The sequence below is a fragment of the Chrysochloris asiatica genome, unplaced genomic scaffold, assembly GCF_000296735.1.
Source record: "Chrysochloris asiatica unplaced genomic scaffold, ChrAsi1.0 scaffold00018, whole genome shotgun sequence".
Taxonomy (NCBI): domain Eukaryota; kingdom Metazoa; phylum Chordata; class Mammalia; order Afrosoricida; family Chrysochloridae; genus Chrysochloris; species Chrysochloris asiatica.
The window spans coordinates 402,167-410,171 of record NW_006408536.1 but is presented as its reverse complement, the minus strand read 5'-3'; the positions used below and the strand labels follow the sequence as shown (position 1 = coordinate 410,171).

Sequence of the window (8,005 nt, the reverse complement as noted above, 5' to 3'; positions counted from 1 at the left end):
TGGTACATGGTGGGGATTATAATCATTGGAATGAAATAAAGTATATGATTTGTTGAATATAAAACTGATGATTTGCCTTATAAACTTGCACTCAAATCACAATAAAAAGTTTTTTAAAAAAAGAGGAAAAATTTAAAAAAATATTAATAAACTTTGACATCAGATGAGATGTGAGGAAAATGAGAAAGCGAAAATACCCACAAGATGATAAACAGATGTTATGAAGATTGTACTACATTTAGAATTTATTTGAATATCATGAGTTTGGAAATTTTGATGTAATCTTAGAAGTTGTCTATGCTTCTAGTTTCTAGTTCCTTAATTCTAGTTCCTGAAAAGTGCAGAAGTCTGAGAAATTTCTGAAACATTATGCAACATTTAGATAAAATATAATTTTGAAAATGCAAGTGATTCAATAGTATATGGACCTCATCCTTGAGAAAAAGGATTTCAACCTACTGTGTTTAGGATCTAATTAAAATTTAGAATACATTAAAAATAAAATTTGGACAGCCCAGAAAGAGCATGCCATTTACATTCCGAAATCTGGATGTTGGTTCTAACATTTAATACCTTGTGAAATCTTTGGGGAAGGAACTTGATCTGCCTAAACATTCCTTTTGTTGTCTCTGAAATAAGTGTAATACCTCTGAAGGTTGTCATTTTTCATGGATTCAACAATTGTGATCCTTATCGACAAGGTGGGGGCGGTAACAATGGAAGCTCACAGTCTCTGCTACTGACCTGACATGTTCCTAAATCGCAGGACCTCTTTATTCCCTACTTCTCTCTGCTTAAATGGAAATTTTGAAGATAATATTTCCCTCACTTACAGAGGAAAGAAGTACAGCAAAACACAAAATCAAAACTCTACTTACCGGGCTGCAGGGGGCTCACCATGTGCATTGCCAACTTAGTTCTTTAGCTGATTTGAAGGCGGTGTCAGGTCAGAAATTAAAATGAAGTACAATCTCGTTACTGGTGGTGTTATATCAGGAATTGGAAAGGGAATCCTTGCTAGCAATGTGGGCACAATACTGAAGTCATGTAACTTTAATTAAGATTGACCCTTACATTAACATTGATGCAGGAACCTTCTCTCCTTATGAGCATGGGGAAGTGTTTGTGCTGGATGATGGTGGGGAAGTCGACCTTGACTTGGGTAACTATGAGCGCTTCCTGGATATCCGCCTCACCTCACCAAGGACAATAATCTGACCACTGGAAAGATCTACCAGCATGTCATTAACAAGGAACACAAAGGAGATTACTTGGGGAAAACTGTCCAAGTTGTCCCTCACATCATGAATGCAATCCAGGAGTGGGTATAATACCTGTGGATGAAGATGGCCTGGAACCAGTGTGTGTTATCGAGCTTGGTGGAACAGTGGGAGATATAGAAGGCATGCCCTTTATTGAGGCTTTTCATCAATTCCAATTCAAAGTCAAAAGAGAGAAATTTTGCAATATTCATGTCAGTCTAGCCCGTCGGCCAAGTTCAACAGGGGAACAGAAGACTAAACCAACTCAGAACAGTGTTCGGGAACTTAGAGGGCTTGGGCTTTCCCCAGATCTGGTTGTGTGTAGGTGCTCAAATCCTCTTGACACATCAGTGAAAGAGAAAATATCCATGTTCTGCCATGTTGAACCTGAACAAGTCATCTGTGTCCACGATGTCTCTTCCATCTACCGAGTCCCCTTGCTGTTAGAAGAACAAGGGGTTGTACATTGTTTTCTTTGAAGACTCAACCTTCCGATTGAGAGGCAGCCACCAAAGATGCTGATGAAGCGGAAAGAGATGGCTGACAGATAGGACCACTTGCTGGAGACATGCCCCATTGCCCTTGTAGGCAAATACACCAAGTTCTCCGACTCATATGTCTCTGTCATTAAAGCTCTGGAGCACTCTGCTCTGGCCATCAACCACAAACTGGAAATCAAGTACATAGATTCGACAGACCTGGAGCCCAGCACCTTGCAGGAAGAGCCTATTTGGTACCATGAAGCCTGGCAAAAGCTCTGCAGTGCCAATGAAGTGCTGGTTCCAGGAGGGTTTGGTGTTCAAAGAACGGAAGGGAAAATCCAAGCAATCAGCTGGGCTCAAGAACAGAAAGCCTTTTTTGGGTGTGTGCTTAGGAATGCAGCTGGTAGTGGTTGAATTCTCCAGAAATGTACTGGGATGGCAAGATGCCAATTCTACAAAGTTTGACCCCAAAACAAGTCACCCTGTGGTCATAGACATGCCTGAACACAATTGCGGGCAGATGGGCAGAACCATGGGCTGGGCAAGAGGAGAACCCTGTTCCAGACCAAGAACTCCGTCATGAGAAAACTCTAAGGTGATCTGGAATTCTTGGAGGAGAGGCACCACCACAGATGTGAGGTAAATTCTGTCTTGAAAAAATGTCTGGAAGAGCAAGGCTTGAAGTTTGTTGGCCAAGATGTTGAAGGCGAGAGAATGAAAATTGTGGAGTTGGAAGATCACTCCTTTTTTGTTGGGGTTCAGTACCACCCTGAGTTCCTGTCCAGCCTCCTGCTGGCCTTTGTAGGGAGGCTCCCACATTACCTCCAGAAAGGTTGCCGACTCTCTCCCAGGGACACCTACAGAAGTGGAAGCAGAACCCCCGACTCTGAAATCACTGAATTGAAATTCCCATCAATAAATCATGACTCAATTTGGTGAAAAAAAAAAAACCCATTTACCAATCCCTCATATTCTCTGGATTTTGTATGCCAATCATGGCCCACGATACATAGTGGGCTGTGGAAACTATCACTGTGGTGTGTCATGAATGTTGGTGAGTTCCCACTTTTACTCTTCATTAATTGCTTAAAATTTCCAAAAGGTTGGTTTTGTTGCTTGTACAAGTACTTTTTGTGAGAACTTCTGTTAAATATGTTCCTTAAAAAATGGAATTCACTTGTATATATGATTGATGGAAATAGAAGTTGCTACAACATTTCTGAAGGACAATGTAAAAGCTCATACTTGTTGGCACCAAAATTCTAATTCTAGAAATTTAATATACAAGTACACTCTCATATATTCAAGAATGGTGCAGCATTTAAAACTATCATAAAAACAATACAAAATATATGTCTAATCTCAAACTATTGCTCACATCAATTATGGTACATCCTTAAGGGTGTAATGTCCTGCAATCTTTTTAAAGGCTAATTGAACCATATGTAACAGCAAGGGAAAAGGTAATAACAATATTTTAAAGTAAATTATAAAGCAGAATATGTAGAATATATTTGGATACACATCTATGTAACCATGTATTTACTTATATGCACAATGAATAACATCCATCATGAATACATCTATGTGGGGAGAGGCTTAGGTGAAGGACTGTCAATTTCTACTTCATATATTTATATCTTGTTTAAATACTTAATAAAAAGATTAAATGATTTATATAATGTTAAAAGAAGTCTCTTCTTTTTGAAAAGAAAAATTATTCTTTAAGGATCATTGTTTCAATTTGTCATGGCCATTTAAAAATGTACCTTGTTTTACAGCTGCCCATAAATCAGAAACACTGACATAATCTCTTCATTCCAGATCATCAGCTAAGATTTATTCACAATATTCACTCCACCCAATTTGGCTTCCTCCCAGTCAACCAACCATCCTGGAACTGTGACATCATCCTGGTTTAGGACTTTTCCCCATCATCCACTCTACTTTCTGTTATTTCTTAACCACCAAGTCTTGATTCCTTTCACCCAGTGTTGCTACCTGACTGACTTGATTCACAAGCCCGTACCCATTCCAGCCCACACCTTTCCACTTCCTTTTGGACCCAATGGTGATCCAAGTAGCACTGTGGGTTAATGCACTGGACTGCAGCATCAGTTTGAATCGCAAGGTCACCAGCCGCTCACTCTTCAGAAACCCTATACAGAGTCACTGTGAGTCAGAACCAACTCGACAGCACTTAACAACAACAACATGTATAAAGTACCATTCTGTGGAACAGATGTGTGCTGTTCACCAAATATATATGCCTTCACCTATATTTCCCAGACACTTTGCAATTTGACAGAGAGCAAACTGACTGGTTCTGGGCAATGAATTCTGAGCAGAAGCAGAATGTTTCTGTGGGACCCTCCAGCATTCTTTTCTTTTATTATGATCTACAGCACTAAGATGGGGAGCAGGGTGGCTCCAAATGATAAGCACTGGACTTTGAACCACAAGGTCCATGGTTCAAGCTCACCAGCTGCCCCATAGGAGAAAGATGAGGCTTTCTGATCCCACAAAGATTTGAAAGCTCACAAACCCTATACAAAATCACTGTGAGTCTGAACCAACTCGACAGCACTTAACAACAGCAAGATGGCAGCAGACTGTTTCCCTAATCTGTAACTGAACCTTTGAGTTATTAAATTACTGATATTTAGGGGTTAAATTACTAAATTGTTATCCTATCTAAAATATACCTTAACAACATAGTTAGTTAACATATGCCATTGATCTGAATAGCTATAAGATTATTGGATTATTCATTACTAGATGTGTATTAAGCACCTTACACAGAGATTGCAATTTGACTCAAGGTCTTTTTTCATTCTGTTTTATTTTGGACAATGAATAGGAAAACTGAAGAACTGATACATTTGAATATACCATGGACTACTAGAAAAATTGACAAATCTGTCTTGAAAGAAGTATAGCCAGAATGCTCCTTAGACATAAGGATGGCATTATTTTGTCTCACATATGTTGGGTATGTTATCAGGAGGAACTAGTCCCTGGAGAAGAATAAAAGGTCAGTGCAAAAGAGGAAGACTTTCAGTGCGATGGACCAAAACAGTGGCTGCGGCAATGTGCTCAAACATAGCAGTGATTGTGAGGACGGACTGGGAAGTGGTTCATTCTGTTATACATAGAATCACTATGAGTTGGAACTGATTTTACAGCACCTAACAGCAGCCACCAACAGCAATGAAGTTTTATTTGGACTGCAAAATTGTTTTTAAATATGCTTAAATTTGCTTCCAATCTTTAAAAATTACCCAAAAACTCATCCATATTTTCGGCTTCTCTTGAAAAATGGAAAATCCTGGCAACACCAAGCAGATATTTCTACATAGCAGTAATTGGGCAGAGTTAAGTAACAATAGCTAAACACATCCTAATGGCAGGGCATATGCTTTCAGGCTGTCAGTCTCAACCATTGTAGTCACTCATACTTCCTTAGCATCCTCTATAGGCATTTGAATTTGCAAGTTTGGGTGGATGCCAGACTGTCATTGTGCTTGGCCCTGGAAATCAATATAATATTAAACAGAACAGATCCCATTCCTGGGCTGGGTAAATTCTATCTACCCTACCAGATCCACTCTATTCCTTTCTGTACCACAGATTCTCTTGTCCTCTGGCTTCTGGTTGGATTTAGCCAATGGGGAGCTCAGCAGGGTACTGGAGGAAATAGAAGAGTAAGATCAAGGTATATCTTCTTCTGACTCTTGCTCCATAAAGTCACCATACCACTCCTCTGTGGCTTTGCATATGCTGTTCCTCTGTCTGGGACACCTTCATTCTTCTTTATCTGGATAACTCCTACTAATCACTTGATGTTGTTAAGTGTCATTTAGTCAGTTCCGACTTTGTCCCTTTGACCAAAAGCCATAGCTCATGCCAGGCAGCCCTTTCCACACAACTTTTCTTTTCCCTCTTCTCATCCCTTCAAGTTAGAAGAAGCAATGGTAACAAGAAACAAATATTCTTGGGATGCTTTACTATTGCTTTCTTTTCAACCCCACCAACAACTTCATAAATAGGTGCTTTGTGAAATCTTCCTGAAATTCCCCAGTTGAAGAGTGGAACCCTAATTGATAGGGTCCTGTTCTTACTGAAAGCATATGATGGTCAAAACCATCAGGTAACATTCTTTTTTTACCCTCTGCCTTTTCCTACTTATTCCTCTCTCCTTTCTACTCATCTTTCTTACACTTGCCTTTAAAGTGGTCTATTTACCCAAGCCAGTGTCTTTTTTCTGAGACTCCTCACTGTATTCATTATTTTTGTAACCTAGACCAGTAGTCCCAACTATGACACTGTAATACAAAATCAGCAATTCACTATCCAGCTTGTTACTAAACCATTTATTACTAAAATGGTTAAGATACTAAATTTTAAGAATCATACTAGTCAGAGTTCCATCAGATACACTGAAGCCACTCTACATACCCTGAGAAGTAAGAGACTTAATATAGATAATACATGTCTGCATGGCCATTAGAAGAGTTGGAGAGCCAAGGCCAGAAAGGTGACTGTCCATCAATCTGGGAAAGAAACAACAGAAGCAATGCTGCCCCCCCTGTAGTCCCTACCACCTGCACCACTGCAGTGGCTGAGTCTCATAATAGCCTCAGCTCCCTGCCTCTAACTATTATCACAGAATAATGGCTTCTGCTTCTATATCACGGACTGCCAGAAGAACAAGCAATTCTGTGTTGGAAGTACAGCCAGGATTTCCTTAGAAGCCAGGACGGCAAGACTTCATCTCTCATACTTCAGATATGTTGTCAGGAGGGCTCAGTCTCTGGAGAAGGACATCACGCTTGGTAAAGTGGAGGGTCAGCGAAAATAAGGAAGATTTCCAATGAGATGGATTGAGACAGTGGCAACAATTGTGAGAATGGTGAAGGACCGGGCAGTGTTTCATTCCATTGTGCAGAGGGTCACTGTGAATTGGAACCAACTCGATGGCACCTAACAACAACAACAACCACTTTCCCATCTGCCTTCCAAATATCATGCCAGAAATCATATCTGTGGAATCTAATTGAAACTCTGCTCACAAAGGCACCTGGAAATATACTTTCCAATATTCTTTTCATGGGGCAGGGGGGAGAGCTGTAGAACAGCACACTGTATATGCCAGTAAAAAAAAAAAAAAAAAAAAAAAAAATTGCACATGGAAGATACATTTTCTGATCACTATAGGAAGAGATTCAAGTGCATTTCTGAAATAATAGAACTCTTCCACATTTGCATGCCAAGCTTTTCTGAGTGGGAAGAAAATAGTGTGATGCTATAGTGGAATTCACAATGGAATATGTCCACTCATGGGACCATTGTTGAGACAGAAAGATAATTTTCAGAACAGTTGGAATAGAATATTTGAAAATGCGTCTTCCAGTTTTCTATCCCAGCTCCATAGCAACGTGGAAAGCACCATGTCCTGGATACATTCTAATCAAATCAAATAAAAGATGATGATCATACATTAAGGATGAGAGTGAGTGCAAGCTCTGTTTATCATTCCTAGAAGATTTCAAGCTTGTAAATGATTGTAAATGAGGTAATGCTGCTTTTAATCTGTACAGGAATGTATTTGAGACCCTGCCAAAATATGTGGGTTCAGATTCATCTGAATTTAGTCTCTTGACAAACCTAACACTGAAATTGATTTCTTCTACATACCTCAAAATAATTTTTCACTAGTGTTATGTAAGTAATCAAGTCCTCTCAGCCACCACCTTCAGTGTGAGCTATAGTCAATAATAATAGAATGGGTCCATCACTTATTATAAAGGGATAAGAATTTAATCAGTCATTTGCAAGGCTATATTACTCTCCTTCTGGGTTCTGAGAGGCAGTAGAGAGTAAAGCTTTCTTTCATGCTCAGCCCTTTCAAATGGATATTCACCAATTTAATATTATTATGTTTACATTATTTGTGTTTTGGGTCTGGCCCTTCCCTATGTCCATTTAAGTTGTTCTTTTCAGGCCCATATGACCTCTCCTGGAGGCAATAAGAAATAGAAGATAAGCACATAGGGGCTGGTGTCAAGACACCTTGGATTTGCAATCTGGCTTAACCACTCATCCTAGTGATATAAAAAATATATCTAAAGAGAACAAAGAGATGGCTGATGGGGTGGAAGTACAGTAAAGAGCTCCACCAGCAGCAACACAGAATACCCGACCAAACAGGCTCAGGGGATGGTCCCAGAACTCTGAACCATATATAAAGGAATATTTAGA

At 39.6% G+C, this 8,005-nt stretch overlaps 1 pseudogene; it reads left to right on the top strand.

Moving 5' to 3' along the window:
• Window positions 1-959: 959 nt before the first annotated feature.
• LOC102828986 lies at window positions 960-2,683 on the top strand (annotated as a pseudogene).
• The last annotated feature ends 5,322 nt before the right edge of the window (window positions 2,684-8,005 follow it).